Genomic DNA, 20,423 nt, shown 5'->3' with positions numbered 1-20,423 from the left:
AATCGATGTATATCGTGTTTATTACATTTTTTTTTATTATAATATGACAATAAAAGGAACCTTGAATGCAATGTTCAATGTTTAAAGTGAGTTTATTGTGGCTTCAGCCACACAAGAAGGTAAGATATAGCATCTACAATAGCAAAAAATTAATTTTTTATAAGATAAAAAAGAGTTAAATAATATCAAAGGTTAGAAATAAATTCATAGTTGTAGTTTGTGCAAGAAATAAAAAGAAACTCTCCACCTACTCATGCCCAGTGGTTACACGATATTGTGTCCTGTTTAAGCTTGGAGAAAATTAGATGTAACATTAAAGATAAACAGTTTCATTTTGACAAGACTTTGTGCCTATTCATAGATTACTATCGTAATTGAAAGATCTGGATGCTCTGTCTAGTGTCTGAAGGTTGCTATTTGATCCATACCTTTACACTTTTCCAAGTTAACCTTGTTTAGAGGGAGGGGGCAGATTAGTCCGAGGAGTTTTTTTTTCATGTTTCTTTAGGATAATTAGTCAAATATGGGGTTAAACTTAGTTGTCATGGATCATATCATTATGTAAGATAGAATTTACCATTTGTTTCTATAAAGGGATTGTTCAATTTTAGTCAATGTTATATCCTGAACTATATTGGGATATATTGTGAGAAAGGGATAAACTGTTAATTACCACATTGATAGAATTTAATGTTTTAAAGAAATAAGTTAAATAAACAATTATGGATAGGTTTTTAATTTACATTTATATTTAATTTGTGATATGTGAATGACCTGTTTTTTGTTTTATTAGAAGACTTTGTATGTAGGATTTATATGTTAAACTCAATAAAAATATTTTAAAATGGACGAAACTGATGTTTCAGTTGTGCAGACAGGGTGGTTTATGGTTATAGGCAGGGTTAGGGCAGAGTTAGACATATATAGCGAAACAGATTTAAACATAAGAACATATGAAATGGGAGCAGGTGTCGGCAATTCGACCCGTCAAGCCTGCTCCACCATTCAATTAGATCATGGCTGATCTGATGATGGCCTCATCTCTACCTACCTGCCTTTTCCCCATATTCCTTAATTCCCCAACTTTGCAAAAATCTATCCAATTTTATCTTAAATATGTTTACTGAGGTCGCCTCCATTGCTTCCATGGGCAGAGAATTCCATGGATTCACCGCCCTCTCAGAAAAGCAGTTCCTCCTCATCTCGGGGTGGTAAATTGGGTGAATAAATATGTGGACGATACAAAAATAAGGGGAGTTGTGGATAGTGAAGAGGGTTTTCATGGACGACAGAAGGATTTGGACTGTTTAGAAAAGTGGGCTGAAAGGTGGCAGATGGAGTTTAATGTAGATAAGTGTGAGGTGCTTCATTTTCAGAAAAATAACCAAAATAGGATGTATGGAGTGAAGGGGAGGGCATTGAGGAATGCTGAGGAACAGAGGGATCTTGGAATAATGGTTCAGCATTATTGAAAGGTAGATTCTCATGTGGATAGGATGGTGAAGAAGGCTTTTGGTATGCTGGCCTTTATAAATCATAGCATAGAATATAGGATGTTGAGACTGTTTAAGGCATCGGTGAGCGCAAGTTTGGAGTACTGTGTGCAGTTCTGGTCTCCAAATTATAGGAAGGATATAAATAAGGTAGTGAGGGTGCAAAGAAAGTTTACGAAAATGTTGCCTGGATTGCAGTATCTTGAAAGATTGAGTAGACTGGGACTTTATTCATTGGAGCGTAGAAGGTTAAGAGGGGATTTGATAGAGGTATTAAAAAATTATGAATGGATTAGATAGAGTAGATGTGAATAGGCTCTTTCCTCTGAGGGTAGGGTAGATTGATACAAGGGGTCATGTTAAGGGTTAGGGGTCAAAACTTTAGGAGTAATATAAGAGGATGCTTCTTCACTCAAAGAGTGGTGGCTGAGTGGAATGACCTTCCGGAAGAGGTGGTTGCAGCAGGGTCAATTTTGTCATTTAAGAGAAGGTTGGATGAGTACATGGATGTGAGGGGATTGGAGGGTTATGGGCAGAGAGCAGGTAAGTGGAACTAGTGGAGTTTCACGTAAATCGGTGCAGACTAGAAGGGCCAATATGGCCTGTTTCTGTACTGTAAATTTTTATATAGTTAAATCTACTACCCTGAATCTTGAGGCTTTGCCTTCTAGTTCTCATCTCTCCAACCAGTGGGAAAAAAAACTTGGGGGACTGGTGAGATGAAAACTCTATTCCTTTCATATTTTTATATGTTTCTATAAGATCTCCTTTCATTCTTCTGAATTCCAGAATTAAAGGGTCAAATTGCTCACCCCTTTGCCCTAACTCGCCCCACTTTACATTCTTGTGATTTCTCCACTTCCCAACATTCAGTAAAGAATTGTTCTTTGATGCTCATAAAACACTAGCTGATGCCTTATCTCACTGTTTCTGGTGATCCCATGGCCTGAAATTTCCAAACTCATTGCTAAATGCCATTATGAGCCCAGAGGACCCCAAAACCCAGCACCAATAGATATTCACGAAGACAAATGGTTACTTAAACAAAAGTTGCTTTTAATTATCTTTAAACATGAAAACAGAATCAAACTTTAACTTATCTATTATTAACTTAATTTAACCCCCTTCTAATTCTAAGTGCACGTGTATGTAATGTGTGTGTAAGTTCAGAAAAGTTCTTTGGTTCACAGTCCAATCTCACTTCTCATTCCTCCAAGTTCACTGGTTGCAGGTAATTCTTATGCTGTGCACAGAATTTAACATTTATAATGTTCACCAGGCTTTGGTGCTTGAAAGGTAAATGGTTACCACTCAGGAAGGTTCTTGGCAGTTTTCAGAGAGAGATTTGTTGTTTCAGAACATCTACAACTGATGTACCTCCATCAGCCACTCCAGTGCCTTGCCGAAGAAACTTGCCCCATCAGGGTTCTCCAGATGATAACCTCTTTCTTTCAGGTCACCACAGAGTTCCTTTTTGTTTCCCTTATTCCAAGTGAAACATTAGACAGCCAGTCCTCTCCTTTTGCATGAACCACAAAGGCTTTGACCTAGCTGTCTTCCAAATGGGCTTGCCAGCTTGCCCTGTTCCAGTCCCAGCTACTTCTGCTGGCTATAACACTGTACAAGTGATCTGTGTGTGTGTGTGTGTGTGTGTCTGTCTGTCTGTCTGTCTGTCTGTCTGTCTGTCTGTCTCTCTCTCTCTCTCTCTCTCTCTGAGTCAGAGAGAAAAGCCTGTTTGACTCTCTCTGCTTGCAAAACCACATGACCCTCCTAGAACAACAAGTTCTCTTCCTGACAATCTGTGGCTCCAGCAAGATCTTTCATCTGTTGCCTTTTGTAAACAGCAGTCCATTAATGAGGTCTCTTGAGCATTCTGCAAAGCTCTTGCGAAGACTGTGAGGCCCCGATATGTCTAGAATTAGCAGAGCTCCAGTATTTCAAATAAGAACTGTTTTAAAGAGTTTGTATGTGACCTACACTAACAAACCTTTCGCAATTTATCTCCCAAAAACATATCTATATTCTCTGTCACTGCATTAATCTGAGAATCATAGAGTTGTGCAGCCTAGAGACCAGCCTGTAGGCCCATAGCATCAGTACTGACCTATCTTTGTAAATTCCACTTGGCTCCGTTAATTTTATATCTGTCTATGGTTATTCTAGTACCTGTCTCATTGCCTCTTAAATGTTGTTATTAGGTATCAGGTACACTGAAAATCCAACTGCAAGCGGAAACACTCAGTCAGTCAGGCAGCATCTGTGAAGAGAGAACAGAGTTAACTTCTCAGATCCAAGAAATCTTTGTCAGATATGGGAAAGAGCAAAAGCAAGTTTGTTTACGGCTGCGGAGAACGTGGGGCAGAGAGGAATTGGATAGAAGGGGATTCACAGAGGGTTAGGATAAGGGTTCACTGCATGAACATATACATTCTCCCTGTGTCAGAGTGGGTTTCCTCTGGATGCTTCGATTTCCTCCCACCCTCCAAAAACATATGGGATTCTTAAGGCAATTAGTGTAGGCGAGCTTTTGGGCCAGAAGCACCTGTTAATTAACTTGTTTAAAAATTAAAATGAAAAAATGAAAAACATCCTTTCAGTTCTCTGAAATGATCGATAGCTGTACAGGTGTTTTACCTTGTGGTTCTAAATTCCCCCACCATAGGAAATTGTTTTTTAATCAACCCATCCTTTGATCAGTTAGAATTATTCAAGGGGCTAGATCAGTGGTTATCAAATATTTTCTTTCCACTCACATCCCACTTTAAGTAATCCCTATGCTATCGGTGCTCTGTGATTAGTAAGGGATGGCTTAAGGTGGTGTGTGGGTGGGAAGGGAAGGATGAGAATCACTGCCCTAGACCCAATTGTTACTGAAATATTTTGCTTAAGGAAAATTGTCATCGGTCCATTTCCTTTGGAGCTATGAAACCGTGCACATAATGAGTCAATGAGGGACAATTAAAACAGTGGTTTTCAAACCTCCTTCCCATTCACATACCACCTTAAGTAAACCTTTACTAATCACAGAGCACTTATGGCATAGGGATAGTTTAAGGTGGTGTGTGAGCGGAAAGAAAAAGTTTGATAACCATTGGGCTAGATTATTAAAGAGTAATACGGAGGGATCCTGAATAAAGTTTAGGAAGGCACAGTACCACAGCTGGTACAGGTCTCACAATTGCACTGACATGGAAACAATCCTGACCTTGAGTGCTGTCTATGTGGAGTTTGCATGTTCTTCCTGTGACCTTGTAGGCTTTGTTCAGGTGCTCCAGTCTCCTCCCATACCTCAAGGACAAACTAGGTTGGTCGTTTAATTCACTCTAGTACGCCAGTGAGTGATAGAAACCTGGGGGGGGGGGGGAAGATTTTTAATATTTTATTTAAGTTTTAAGAAAATACAGAATATAAGACTCAATTAAAGTAATAACATTGACTATAAAATCATAGAAAAACATTCATAATTATAGAAAAATATTCATAAGGTTGAATCTGGGGGAAATTGATGGAATGGAAAATGAAGTGGGATTGTGGAAGGATCGGCATAAAATCTCAAAGTTGTGCAGGTTGACCAGTGGAGATAGGTCGCAATTAAGGAGAAAATGAAACAATAAAAATGGGATTAATGTAGATGGGAGCTTGATTGTCATCACCAACTTGATGGGCCGAAGGTCCTGCTTCTGCACTGTTTCTCTCCATGACTCAGATAAACAAATCTTCAGCAGAGCTGAACATAAGCCCAGTATGAATAAAGGTCTTTGACAAGAAACATTACCTGTTTCTTTTACAATTGATGTGTCCTTATTTCCAGAGGGCTTCTAACATATTCTGGTCTTTATTTCAGATATCCAGCCTTTTGGTTTTCATTCTCATGGATCACTGCTGCCAGTGGCAGGGTGATAGAATATAGAACAAGGGCACATGCAATGAGGTGGACTGGGATAATCTCCAGTGGGCTGTTCACACTCACCACTTCAGCTGGCAGCTCGCCCCACACTCCCACCATTTTCTGTGCGAAGAGGTTCCCCCTAATGTTCCCCTAAACTTTACCCCTTTCACCTTTAATTCATGTCCTCTGGTTAGTGTCTCACCTACCCTCAGTTACACTGTCTTCCCCCCATAATTTTAAATACCTCTATCAAATCTCCCCTCATTCTTTTATGCTCCAGGGAATAAAGTCCTAACCTGTTTAACCTTGCCCTGCAACTCAGTTCCTGATGTCCAGGCAACATCCAAGTAAATCTTCTCTGCCCTCTTTCAATCTTATTGATATCCTTCCTGTAGTTAGGTGACCAAAACTGCCCACAATACCCCAAATTTGACCTCACCAATTTCTTATGCAGCTTTACCATAATGTCCCAACTCCACAATTTGCTTCCCACACATTTAGTGTCAGCATCAAACTTAGATATGCAACATTCAGTCCCCTCTTCCAAATCATTAATGTTCTTCATCAACTTTTGCGGGCCCAGCACCAACCCCTACTCAACATTGATTGACCACTAGGGAAATACCAATTTATCCCAACCCTTTCTGCTGGTTAACTGTTGGTTAACCAATTCACTCTCCGTCCTAATACTTTACCCCCAACTCCATGCATCTTGATCTCATGGGTTTTTTTTAAATATATGCCACACCTTATCGAACACCATCTGCAAATCCAAGTAAATCAGCATCCACTGGTCCCCTTCTATCCACTGCACTCAAAAAAAATCCAGTAACTTTCTGAAATGTGACCTGCCCTTCTTGAATGCATGGTGTGTTTTCCTGACAGAACAATTTATTTCCAGAAATCTTGCCATTTCATCCTTCATGCCAGCTTCAAGCATTTCCCAGCTAACATTAAGCCTTCTTCCCGCATTTTTTTTAAAAGTATGACATTTTTTGAATTCCAATCTGCCAGGACCTGCCCAGAATCCAGAGAATTTTGGTAAAATAATCACAAATGTCTCTACTATAACTTACACCCTATCTTTTAGTACCGGGGGATACATTCCACCTGGACCAGGGGACTTATCTACCTTCAGACCCACTCATTTTTCACCTCCTATTGGATCTTTAACAACACTCTGGCATGTTAGATGTGTTTTCTTCTGTGAAGACTGACACAAAATAGTTGTTCAAAGCCTCCAACGTTTACGATCTGGAAGAGGGGACAGAATGTAGTGTATCCAAGCTTGCTGATCACACTAAATTGAGTGGAAAAGCAAACTCTGTGAGTAGGCAAGGGTCTGGCAGATAGAGTACAATGTTGGTAAGTGTAAGGTTATCCACTTTGGAACGAAAAATGGAAGATTGGATTATTATTTAAATGGTACGCGGACATGCAGAAGGACTTGGGAGGGCTTGTGCATGAATCACAAAAGGTTGGTTTGCAGGTGCAGCAGGTTATCAAGAAGGCGAATGGAATGTTCATTGCCAGATGGATTCAATTTAGGAGCAATTAAGCACCAAGGGGGGGGACATTTGCGGGGACAGCACCTCCCGGCGAGATCCTGTGCCCATATCACTTGCGCGGCATGGCCGCCCCCTTGTGAGGTGCTGTGCTTCCATACGCTCACGGCCATCACTCGCCATCAGATCCACCCCCACCTGCATCTCTGGCGTCCAGCTAGACATGCTAGTGACTCTCCAGGCAATAAAAACAGGGCTTTCGGCCGCCATACCAGAGGAGTGGAGGACGTTGCTGAGCGAGTTAATGACTATCAGACTGTGCCCAACCCAGCGCTCTTCCATCACTCTTTCTGGCGCCAATCCTGAGGGAGGTTATGCTGCAACTGCTCAAGGTACTGGTAAAGGCGTACCTGGAGTACTGCGTGGAGTTCTGGTCTCCTTGCTGAAGGAAGGATGTATTCGCTTTGGAGATGGTGCAGAGGAGGTTCACCAGTTTGATTCCAGAGATGAGGATTTTAGCCTATGAGGAGAGGTTGAGTCTAGAATTGTACTTGACGGAATTTAGAAGAATGGGAGGGGGGTCTTACAGAAATGTATAAAATTATAAATGATGTGGATAAGATAGAGGTAGGAAAGTTGTTTTCATTGGTGGGGGATAACTAGAACTAGGGGACATGGCCTCAAGATTCAGGGTTGTAGATTTAGGACAGAGATGAGGAGGAACTTCTTTTCCCAGAGGTTGGTGAATCTGTGGAATTTGCTGCCCATTGAAGCAGTGGAGGCGACATCAGTAAATAGTGTATATTTCAGACAAGGTTGTACAGATGTTTAGGAATTTAGGGATATGGGGAAGAGGCAGGCAGGTGGAGATGAGCCCATCATCAGATCAGCCAAGAGCTCATTGAATGGCGGAGCAGGCTCGACGGGCCGGATGGCCAACTCCTGCTCCTATTTCTTTTGTTCTTATTGGGTTATTATGTGTGTAAATAAGAACTACATTTCCCAGCATGCCACGTGTGCAGTTGGTCAGAAACCAGATCTGACATATGACAGGGGTGGCAGTTGGAAGTCGGATGGTTGTTGGTTGGAAGTCGGATGAAGCAGCTGAAGTCGGTTAACTGTTAAACCCAGGTAAAGTCGTTCTTCTTGAAAAGTGTCTGAGTGAGTAAGAAAAGACAATAGTTTGTAAGCATGGATTAGTTAAGTCCTCCCACACCGATGCAGTTTACCGGCAATTTAGCTGATAATTGGAAACGCTTCAAGCAGCGATTCAACATTTATTTAGAAGCTGGTGGAGCAGGAGAGACCGATGGAAAATGGAAAGCGTCTGTGTTTCTGCATGTGATGGGCAAAGTTGGAACAGCTCAAGGAGAATAAAGTCAGTCAACTGTTAAACCCACATAAAGTCATTCTTCTTGAAAGAACAAGCATAACATGTTCATGTTCATTTAACCACCCTTTTCTACTTGACATAATGATAAACTCATTTACCATCTGTCTTTATAATTTGACCTAATGATTTAACTTTTTGTAATCTATTTTCCTTTTATTGATTGCTTGCAAAGTGTTTTTTAATTGGTTTTTAAAGTTTTCCAAATATTCCCATTTCCCACTACTCTTGGCAACTTTGCATGCATGAGGAGGTTTTAGTTTGATACTGTCCTTTATTTCCTGAGTTATCCAAGCCTGACTCTTTCCACACTGAGCCCTTGCTTCTAACCCAAATATATTTTTGTTGAGCTCTGTGAAAAATCTCTGTGAGTTTTCCACTGTTCCACCATATACTGTACCCTGTGTTCCCACTCCTCCCTCATCCCATTGTAGTCTCCCTTGTTTAAGCATAATACACTGGTTTCATATGGAACTATTGCACCTTCCATTTGTATGAGAATCATACTGTGATTACTCTTTCCTAGAGGATCCCTAACTAACCTTACCTGTCTCATCGCACAGAACCAGATCTAAGACAATGGGTTCTCTTGGAGGTTCAGTAACAAATCTATCACAATACATTCTATGAAATCCTCCTCAAGACTGCCCCAACTAACTTTATTTGCCCAATTTGTGTGTAAGTTAAGGTTCCCCATGGCAACTGGCATTACATTGTTAAATGCATCAGATATCTCTGAATTCATTGCCTATGCAATATTGTTATTTGGCAGCCTGTGCATAATTCCCACCAGTGATTTTCCCCCCTTTATCTCTGCTCCTTAGATTTTATGTCATCTCTAACTATTGCCTTGATGTCATCCTCAATTAAGAGCATTACTCCATCTCCCTGGCCTTCTGGCCTATCCTTCCAAATCACCTGTATACCCTTGGATATTTAATCCCCAAACATCTCCACCATGCAATGATGTTTCTTCAATGGCCACTCAGTCATACCCCTTTGCACTGATTTGTGCCACAAATTCATTGGGCTTGTTTTGAATGCTATGGCCACTCAGTTACAGTGCCCTTGCACTCATGTTTGGAAAATACAGAAGTGCTGGATGGACATAGCAGGTCTCGCAGCGTCCATGGGAGGTAAAGATATGTAACCAACGCTTCGGGCCTGAGCATTTCTTCAAGGTATGAGCAAAAAAGCAGGCAGGCGCCTTAGTAACCAGCTGGGGAGACTGAAAGGAAGGGAGGAGCACAAACCAATAGACAAAGGGTGGTAATTGGACATGGATAGGAGGACAGGCGAGAATTGATCAGGGAAGATGGTCTGTGAATGTAGAGCTGGAGAGAAAGGGAAGGAGAGAGACAGACAGAGGGAGAGAGAGAGACAGAGCTGGAGAAAAGGACAAATAGGAATAGATCAAATCAATTCACCTTATTTATCATTCATGCCTTGCTCGCACAGTAAAGACAAGATAGTGTTTCTCCAGGACCAAGGAACATATTTACATATGCTGGTGGGAGTGGGAACAGAAGCCAGAGAAGTCGACATTAATGCCGTCTGGATGGAGGGTGCCCAGACGGAATATGAAGTGGTGTTCTTCCAATCTGTAGGTAGCCCCAGTCCAGCAGGCACGAGACCATGGACAGACATGTCGGCATGGAAACAGGGAGGGGAAGTGAAATGGGTGCCCCCCTGGGAGATCCCCGCCATTGCGGCGGGTGGAGCTGAGGTGCTCCGTTTTGAGTTGGGGTAATGCCAATTGGGTTCAGCTTCCAGCATCTGCAATCTCCCACGTGCCTTCGGGATCTCAGATAACTGGCCCCTCATTACAGGGTGGATGAGGCAAAAGACCAAGCATATTTATGTAGGAAGTAAGATCCAGAAAACGCTGGAAGTAACTCAGCAGGTATGATGGCAACACAGGAGCCAGGGAAGCAGAATTAAAATTTTAAGTTAAAGGTTGCATTTGTAAAATAATGTTGCCTTTACTCTGTTCGAACTGACCTCTCTCTTTGTACCTGCACTCTGCACTGTGTTTTTACTGCTGTGCTATGTCGGGGGGAACAGCCGGACTGTGCACACACTTTCTCACTGTACCTCAGCACATGTGACAATACCCGAGATCTTTTAAGTAGTAAAAGCGGCCGCAGGATTTTAAAATAAACCATTGTTGCTGCATTAACAGGCCATTTAAAGTCTGCACGAGGCTGTCAGCAGTCAGACTGGGTGGTTGGACCCCATGGGGTAGCGCTGTGTCTCCACGGGTCCACGCTAGTGGCAGATTGTATGCTACGTCAGGGTTGAGCTTAACTTCCACATCCTCTTCTGCTCAGAGGTATTATGAATCTTCCTCCCAGCAACCAACCATTTTAATTCCACCTACCATTGCCACACTAGCATGTCTATCTGTAGCCTCATGTCCTGCCAAATCAAGGCCACCCACAAACTGGAGGAACAACACCTTGTATTTTGTCCACCTTGGCAGATAGCATCAATGTCTCCTTCTCCAGTTTTCCCTTCCTTCCCCTCTGATGAGAACTTCCCCTTCTCAGGTCTCTGCCCTCTTCCCCAATCACCTCAGCTCCTTTGTCTTCCACCTTACCACTAGAAACCACCTGTTAGCCTGTGCTCCTCTCCCTGCCCCTTACTTCCTCCTCTCCTCCTCCCTCCTCTTTCTCATTTGGGAACCTGCCTGTTTTCCCACATTCTCCGCGAAGGGCTCAGGCATGAGACTTCGATTGCCTTTTACTCCCTACAGATGCTGCGTGACCTGCTGTGTGGCTCCAGCACCTCTAAAGTCCAGCATCTGCAGATTTACCTTCTGCAGTCTTAACTCCACACCGAATGTTCGGACTGAAGAAGCTGAGTTACTGGAGACTGAAAGTGATGGGTGCAAAAGGTTTCATTCACCAAGCAGGGCGGCGCGGTGAGTGTAGCAGTTAGCGCGACGCGGTTACAGAACCAGTGACCGGGGTTCAAATCCCACTCCGACTGTAAGGAGTTTGTACATTCTCCTCGTGTCTGCATGAGTTTCCTCTAGGTGCTCCAGTTTCTCCCCTCACCCCACCCTTCAAAATATACGGTCGTAGGTCAATTGGATGGCATGGGCTCATGGGCTGGAAGGGCTTTGTTATCGTGCTATATGTCTAAATTTAAATTTAAAGGCAGGCCTTTGCTTGGAGATCATCTCAGTACAGCTGAAAGTCAAAATATATCCACGTATTTTCTACTCTTAGGAACAACAAATAAGGCTCCTTATAATTACTAACAGTCTACATATTCGAAACTTCAAAAAAGTAGACTTCAAAGCCACTTAGTGGAATGCAATTAACACAACTGGTTATCCAGACAGAACATCTCCACCCAATGCTGTACAGGCAGTAAGCTGAGCACAGATCGATTAGCATTCATTACGAGCCAAAACCATTTACTAAGACTTGTTTTAATGAAGGTAGGATTTTCTTTAAACCGATGAAGTTTAGAGCCAAGGATCACTGCATTTATGAAGCCAATGCTCACTGTCTTCTTCCTCAGGGTAGATGATTCTAGAACTAGAGGGCATAGGTTTAATGTGAAAGGGGAGAGGTTTAATAGGCACCTGAGAGGTAGCTAGCTGGAGTGTTCATGGGCATTTTCAATCTCTCACTGCTGCAGTCGGAGGTGCCCACCTGTTTTAGAAGGACATCAATCATCCCAGTGCCCGAGAAGAGCAGAGTGAGTAGTGGGGCCCACATCTACTGTGATGAAATGCTTCGAGAGGCTGGTCATGACCAGAATTAACAGGTACCCAAGCAAAGGCCTGGACCCGCTGCAATTCGTCACAATCACTCCACAGCAGATGCAAGATCACTGGCTCTTCACTCAGCTCTGGATCACCAAGTAAACAGCAATGACAGCTCAGCCTTCAATGCCATTATTCCCTCGGTGCTGGTCAACAAGTTCCAAACTCTAGACCTCTTCTGGATCTGGATCCTTGACATGCTCATCTGAAGACCACAGTCAGTACAAATTGGAAACAGTGTCTCCTCCTCCTGGATTTTCAACACTGGCGCACCCCAAGGATGCGTGCTTAGCCCTCTGCTCTATTCATTATACACCCATGACTGCGTGGCCAGGTACAATTGCAATGCTATCTACAAATTTGCCGAAGACACCACAGTTGTCGGCAGAATCACAAATGACAATGAAGAAGCGTACAGGAGGCAGACATATCAGCTCGATGAGTGGTGTCATGCCAACAACCTTGTGCTCACATTAGCAAAACCAAGAAGATGCCTGTGGACTTCAGGAAGACATCAGGAGAACATGAACCAGTCCTCATCAAGAGCTCAGCAGTGGAGAGAGTCAAGAAGTTCCAATTGCTGGGTGTCAACATCTTCAAGGATCTGTCCTGGAGCCTCCATGTCAATGCATCCACGAAGAAGCTCGCCAGCAGCTATACTTTGTGAGGAGTTTGAGGAGATTCAGTGCATCAGCAAAGAGTCTCAAAAAACTTCTACAGGTGGTACCGAGCAGCGCATTCTGGCTGGTTGCATAACTGCCTGGTACGGCAGCGCCAACGCTCAGGATAAGAAAAAAACTCGGCCTGTGACATCACAGACACCAGACTTCCCTCCAATGAGGTGGTGTCTTAAGAAAGCAGCCTCTCTCCTCATAGTCCCCCACCACCCAGGCCGTGCCTTCTTCACTCTGCTACCATCGGGGAAAAGGTTCAAGAGCCTAAAGACAAGCATCAGGTGGCACAAGGACAGCTTCTTCCCCACTGCCATCAGATTTGTGAATGATTAATGAACCCAAGACCCTGCCTTACTTTTTGAGCACTATTATTTTTAATTTTTTTATATATTTTGTTGTAAAATGGTTATAATTATGAATGTTTGCTCTGTGATGTTGACACAAAACAATGAACTTCGTGATGTGTTCACGACAATAAATTCTGATTCTGATATCTCTCTGTAATTGCACTTTTGGACTGTTTCTATTCAATTTTAATTTAGAGAGCAGGCACGATAATAGGCTCTTCCGATCCATAAGCCCACACCCGTGTCAACAATGAGCCTGTTGAGGTTTCAGATTATTTCCTATGGTGGGAGAACCATAGGCACTGCCTCACTATTCTTATTTAGTTTGCACCATGGTTCATATAAATATTTGCACCTCTGACGATGCTGCAGAACGATGAATTTCATGACATGTTCGTGACAATAAATTCCGATTCTGACCATTTATTTACTCAGACGGTGGTCCAAATCTGGAATGAGCTGCTAGATAAACCTGTAGAAGCAGCACAATATAGACACTTAAAAGCCTATTGGACAGTCTTGTGGATGGAAGGCCTCGGAAGGGTATGGAGCAGGCAAGTGGCATGAACCCAGAATGAATTTCAGTTTGCATGGATAAGTTGGGCTGAAGGGCCTGTCCTATGGTCTATGACTCTAACGAACATAATTAGTGAACTCCAAGCCCCTGAATAAACCCTACACCAGTGGTTCTCAGCCTTTTTCTTTCCATTCAAATACCACTTTAAGTCATCCCTATGCCATTGGTGCTCTGCGATTAGTAAGGGATTGCTTAAGGTGGGATGTGAGTGGGAAGGGAAGGTTGAGAATCACCACTCTAAACCCATATGTTACTGAAATATTTTGCTTGAGAAAAATGGTCATTGGCCCATTTCCTTTGGAGTTATGAAACCACGCACATAACAAGTCCATTAGGTGCGATTCAAAGAGTGGTTTTCAAAACATTTTCTTTCCACCTACATACAAGCCCTTACTAATCAAGCAGCAACTATGAAGAGAGAAAAGGAGTTAATGATTCAATGACCTTCCTTCTATGATCCAGAAGGCTCCATCTAAATGTGTACTCACCTCTGACTTCACCCTATCAGAGATATTTGCTTTGACCTAATCATCGTCCCATTCTCTCAGAACTTTAAAACTAACTTGTTGCCACTTTTGCAGCTCTGATGAAAGGACTTGTAACTTCTTCTCGTTCTTTTCCCATGGACACAGCCTGGCCTGCTCCATTTCTCCAGTATTTTCATATTTTTACCTCAGATTTCCAGTATTTTCAGCTTTTGTCAACAATGCCCACAACCTATAAATGAAATAAACATCAGGTTCTCTCTGCCCATCCTTCACATATGCAAGCAACAATATAAACATTTTAGTGACTGTCCATCAGAACAACTGAAAGAAATCAGTTGAACCTGAATTAGCGGGCAGCGAACACACAGCGCTCCTCCGCGGAGTCCAACCGCACAGACCGACAGCTGCCGGTTCCGTGTAAGCTTTAAACAGCCCATTAATGGAACCAACGGTGGTTTATTTTAAAATCCCGCAACCACGGGGTCTGGGCCTACGATCGGCAGCCGCCAAGCGGGGTTGCAGATTCTGGGGAAGCAGAGCACTCTCTAGAAGACAGGGAGGCCATCCCCCGTTTGAGGAGGAAAAGCTGAGGAGATGACCCGACGGGACCCAGTGGCCCATTGCGGAGCTCTGAGGCTGAGGCAGGTGTTGACGATTCGAGGCAAGGAACCCATGCGGGCTGCTGGCGACTGCGGTCAGGGGACTCGCACCAGGCTGCGGACTGCTGTGGACTGGCTCGGGGCTGAGGGGGTAACAGGTACCCTCTGATGAGGGTACTGGAGGCTTCCTGATCATGTCAGAGGTTTGCATCCGGAGCTGTGGCTCGGACCGAAGGCTGTGGCTGCAGGAGTGCTGGAGGCAAATCCATGGGCACTCAGTGGCTCTGGGGGACTCCATTTTGCTTCTCTTTCTCTGGCTGCAAGGAGCACTGGGCAACTTCTGCTGAATGTGAATCTTTGTCTGCCTTACAGTAGACCAAAGGAAATTTCGCACAATATTGCGTAAAAATTTCCATTCCGTAACACCAACCTTGCAGGAATTTGTGTTCTGTTTCCTTCCATTTGAAGGCACAAATGCCTGCTCAAATTAAAGTGCCTGGAGGAAGATCCCTCTCCTGTTCAGGCAATAATTTATCCAGAGCATATATTCCATGAATGAGCCAGAGGAGTTCTAACATGCCCCTGTTCTAAAGTCAATAAGAAACACAATTTGGCTCAACTTTCTCATATTATGTAAGATGTGCTACATTAACAAGAATGCATTTTATAAGGAAATTTTAAGTAAAACATTAAGCATTGCAATGTTTTACATTAACATTATAATGTAAAACCATGGAAGTTCCACCTCAGTATTTGTGAACAAGGAATAATCAGGAGATATGAGTTTGAATCTTCGCATGACAACAGCTAAATCTACTCAATCTGTGCAGGGCAGAGCGACAAAATTATTATAAAAAAAGATTAACTCATTCAGGGCAGGAAAGCTCTTCTTACCATTTTGCTGCAAAAACAGGCAACATTTCCCACCCTGGCCTTCGCCCTCCTCCCTTCAGGAAGAAGGTTCACGTGTGTGAGATCACGCAGTGTCAGATTCAAGGCTAGCTTCAATCCTGCTGTGATCAGACTCCTGAATGAACCTCACAGTGGGGAAAACAATGTTGCCTATGCTCTGTTCTGACTGATTTCTCTCTGTGTCTCCGCATTCTGTACTGTGGTTTTACCGTTCTGCATTCCGGGGCACTCGAATTACCAATCCAGTCAGTACACCTTTCTCAATGGACCTTGTAGAAGTTTGACTCGATGACATGTCAAACCAAGGCCACCCATAAATTAGAGGAGAAACACCTAATATTCAGCCTAGCCGGATGGCATTAATATCTACTTCTTAGGTTTTTGCTGGCCATCTTCCCATTCTCCCACGCTCCCCGTCCCTCCAGATCTCCACTCCCTTCCCTCTCCATTCACAGAGCCAGCCCCCTCCCCTTGCTTGCTGGGGTACCCTCCCTCCCTTATCCACCTATTATATCCTGCCTGTGGGACTGTGCTCCTCCCCCTGCACCTCTCCACCATCAATTTGTCAGGCCCCTGTCTATATTTTGTTCATACCTGATGAAGGGCTCAAGCCCGAAACATTGGTTATGTATCCCGATCTTTGCTGTATAAAGTACACTATTTGACCTGCTGAGTTTTTACATCAGTCAGGTTATCTACAGACTTTTGAGTTTTACTCACGATGACATCAGGCCACCAGCAGAGCAAGGTGATATACCCCACCCTCTCCCCTCCAGATATATTGGTCAGCATCTGTGCAGGGAAACGGAGAGTCAACATGTTGGGTCAAGACCTTTTATCAAGATTGGATAAAGACTGGATCAGTCTGGATGGGGACGGGGGCCTCAGGGAGGCTGGCTTCGACTCTCTGTTTTGTCCATTTCCAAGCAGTAACGGGACTTTCCGCCCTTCATGTGCGCTCTGTCAATCAATAGATCACGGCTAAGCTTTAGCAAAAGAAAAAGGTGTTGCTGGGGAGCTCAAGGGGTCAGGAAGCAACTGTGGAGAGTAATGGAAAGCTGGTGTTTTGGTTCAAGTTCAAGTTCATTTATCATCAGATTGCACAAGAACCACCTGACCAAACTGCATTCTCCGTTCCTCGGTGCAAAACATGCAAACATACAACCAGACATAACACACATACAGACAAGCGATTCATATGCAGAAGAAATCCATGATATAAAAATAAATAAATATTCCTGATGGAAACGGCTGAAAAATGCTGTGTGCAGGGTGGAAGAGGTCCTATGAGATGGAACTGTTTGCCCAGCGGGTGGTAAATCGATGGATTCGCTGCCCTTTGAAGCAGTGGAGGAGACCTCACTGAATATACTTAAGACAAGGTTGGATATATTTTTACATAGTAGGGGAATTAACAGACATGGGGAAAAGGCAGGTAGCTGAAGATGAGCCATAAATGGTGGAACAAGCTGAATGGGCCGGATGGCCTCCCTCTGTTCCTACTTCTTATGTTCTGATGTTCCTCAATCATTTTGCGAGACTTGGATCTAATCTTCATCTAGATAAAGGGTTTCGACCAGAAGCATCAAGTGTCCATTTCCCACCACAAAGCATCCTGACCTGAAATGTTGACAGATATATAACCATATAACCATATAACCACTTACAGCACAGAACAGGCCAGTTTGGCCCTACTAGTCCATGCCGTAACAAATCCCCACCCTCCTGGTCCCACTGACCAGCACCCGGTCCATACCCCTCCAGTCCTCTCCTCTCCATGTAACTATCTAGTCTTTCCTTAAATGTAACCAATGATCATGCCTCAACCACGTCTGTCGGAAGCTCATTCCACATCCCTACCACCCTTTGCGTAAAGAAATTTCCCCTCATGTTCCCCTTATAATTTTCCCCCTTCAATCTTAAACCATGTCCTCTAGTTTGAATCTCCCCCTTTCTTAATTGAAAAAGCCTGTCCACGTTTACTCTGTCTGTCCCTTTTAAAATCTTAAACACCTCGATCAAGTCTCCCCTCAATCTTCTACGCTCCAGAGAAAAAAGCTCCAGTCTGCACAACCTTTCCCTGTAACCCAAACCTTGAAATCCTGTCAACATTCTCGTGAACCTTCTCTGTACTCTCTCTATTTTGTTTATATCTTTCCTATAATTTGGTGACCAAAACTGTACACAGTACTCCAAATTTGGCCTCACCGATGCCTTGTTCAATTTCATCATAACCTCCCTACTCTTGAATTCAATGATCCGATTTATGAAGGCCAACATTCCAAATTTGGCCTCACCGATGCCTTGTCCATGTCTACTCCTACTTAAATGGTTAGTCCAGCGGTTATCAACCACTTTCTTTCCACTCACGTACCACCTTAAGCCATCCCTATGCCATTAGTGCTCTGTGATTAGTAAGGGATGGCTTAGGTGGTATGTGGGTGGAAAGAAAAAGTTTGAAACCCGCTGTTTTAATCGTCCCTAATTGACTCGTTATGTGCATGGTTTCAGAACTCCAAAGGAAATGGGCTGATGTCAATTTTCCACAAGCAAAATATTTCAGTAACAACTTGTTCTAGAACAGGAATTCTCAACCTTCCTTTCCCACTCACATCCCACCTTAAGCCATCCCTTACTAATCACAGAGCAACCGACGCCACTGGGATCACTTAAAGTGGGGTGCGATTGGAAAGAAAAAGGATGAGAACCACTGGTTTAACCCCTTTTCCACTGGCACCCGATCCCAGGAATTAACAGGGAATTTACTAGGACAGGATCTGGTGGAAAAGGAACATTGACTGAATGCCTGCATCAAATGACACTGTTTCACGTTGGGGATTAACCGCCTTGGACCGTACTCATATCTCTGGCATTTGCGGAAGCCAGTGTGCTGATAAAACTAGCGGAAAAGGAACAGTGGAAAGCCCCCCCGCCCCCCGTTTCCATCTGAAGGTAAACCCCAGGATGAGTTGTGTTCGGTGGAAAAGCAATTAGTGTCCCAGTTAAGGATGGCCCAGTGAAAACGTCACAAAGGGCTCCCTATCCTGGGACACTGCACGGCCAATTAACTGGGATGCCAATGGAAAAGGGGCTATTGAGTTCCTCTAGCTTTTCATTGTTTGCTCAAGACTGCAGCATCTGCAGCTTTTGTGTATATCTCTCTTCTCGTTTGCCCTCAGGCCCAGATGCTTCTTACCGCTGGGCGCGGCCCTGGGGTCAGATGGGAATGTGGGTAAGCTGAGGCGAGATGCAGAGAGATAGGAACTAAGTGATCAATGTTTCCGTAATAAATCCTTATGTTCTGTTAATTGTTGGAATTTAGGAGAATCAGCGGGGGAATTCATTGAAACATTTCGAATGTTGAAAGGCGTGGATGGAATGGATGTAGAAAGGGTGTTTCCCATGGTGGGAGAGTCTAGGACAGGAAGGCACATCTTCAGGTATGAAGGTCATCTGCTTAGAACAGAGATGCAGAGGAATTTCTTCACCCAGTGGAATTTGTTGTCACAGGCGGTTGTGTAGGCCAGGTCAATGGATGTATTTAAAACAAAGATTGATAGGTTCTTGATTAGCCAGGGCATCAAAGGTTATGAGGAGAAGGCTGGACAGTAGGGCTGAGTGGGGAAATGGATTAGCTCATGATTAAATGGTGAGGCAGACCCAATGGGCTGAATAGCCTAGTTCTGCTCCTATGTCTTATGGTCATATCTCAGCCTGTTTCTGCAAAGCTGCTCAAAACAAATCTGGCAATCAAAGGCCATGGCAAAAATAACAGAGAATGTTCTCAAACAAACCTCTCCACCACCCCCTGCACCACCCCCCCTCCCCCCCACCCCACTGCACTCAATCCATGACAAGCTCCTGTCCTAAGGACTGTGAATTTTTAATACACTCTCTGCCTGATTGTGCACATGTCCGGGGTGGATTGCCCAACAAGGCAGCTCTCGATCGGGAAACAAGGGATTAAAAAACAGTTTGTGTCCACCTTCCCTGCGGGTGAACAGTTCTCGATGGGAGGCTGTTGGGTACAGCCAGGCATCCTCGGTATCATCTCAGCTCAACTATTCGTTGCAGCCAAGGTCACGTGACCAAATTATTCTCTTGAGTACATCTGGAAATTCCTAATAGTGATATAATACAACAAATTAAATTGCATTTGGCAAATCCGGATATAAAAATATATTTTTGTAGCATCCTAGTAATTAACAGAAAGCTTGGCCAAATCTGAATATTGTTCCTAAATTGGCCAAATTGTTAATTCCTTTGGAATGATGCACATCCAATCCTGATCGTCAACTTCTAACATTATCATTGCAATAATGTCTACATTATATCAGTCACAAAGCAGCACTAGGGCTATTTACTGCTTTCACATGTATAGCAACTAGATAAGATATTCCCTGACAGTTTTATAAAAATCTCTTATAATGTCACTGTTAATATTCAACAAAGTGAAATGAACCAATGGGCTGATAATAGAAATTATGAATGAATTGAGATCCTGCAATCTTTTGCTTTCCACGTGTGTTTACGCAGTGATTCTCAACCTTTTTCTTTCCACTCACATCCCACTTTAAGTATTCCCTGTCCCATCGGGGCTCTGTGATTAGTAAGGGATTGCTTAAGGAGGGATGTGAGTGGAAAGGGAAGGTTGAGAACCACTGCTCTAGACCCAATTGTTGCTAAAATATTTTGCTTGAGAAAAATTGTCATTAGCCCATTTCCTTTGGCGATATGAAATCCTGCACATAACGAGTCAATGAGGGATGAT

General features: G+C 43.5%; 2 long non-coding RNA genes across 2 annotated transcripts in view; one reads left to right on the top strand and one right to left on the bottom strand.

The window, feature by feature from the left end:
• Positions 1 to 2,528: 2,528 nt before the first annotated feature.
• On the bottom strand, positions 2,529 to 4,811 carry LOC138735553 (uncharacterized). The gene is made up of 2 exons (XR_011339764.1): positions 4,699 to 4,811; positions 2,529 to 3,750 (listed from the first exon to the last, which is right to left on the bottom strand). It is a non-coding gene; the product is annotated as an uncharacterized lncRNA (long non-coding RNA).
• Positions 4,812 to 7,924: 3,113 nt separating this feature from the next.
• Positions 7,925 to 20,423, top strand: part of LOC138737137 (uncharacterized) — a 76,531-nt gene continuing 64,032 nt past the window's right edge. Inside the window, exons 1-2 of the long non-coding RNA XR_011340779.1 lie at positions 7,925 to 8,018; positions 11,033 to 11,200. This is a non-coding gene — a long non-coding RNA (uncharacterized lncRNA). The remainder of the gene's footprint in view (positions 8,019 to 11,032; positions 11,201 to 20,423) is intronic.

Source organism: Narcine bancroftii, chromosome 6, assembly GCF_036971445.1.
Source record: "Narcine bancroftii isolate sNarBan1 chromosome 6, sNarBan1.hap1, whole genome shotgun sequence".
In the NCBI taxonomy this organism is placed as follows: domain Eukaryota; kingdom Metazoa; phylum Chordata; class Chondrichthyes; order Torpediniformes; family Narcinidae; genus Narcine; species Narcine bancroftii.
Note: the sequence above shows the minus strand (reverse complement) of the source record. Positions and strands in the feature narration are given on the sequence as shown.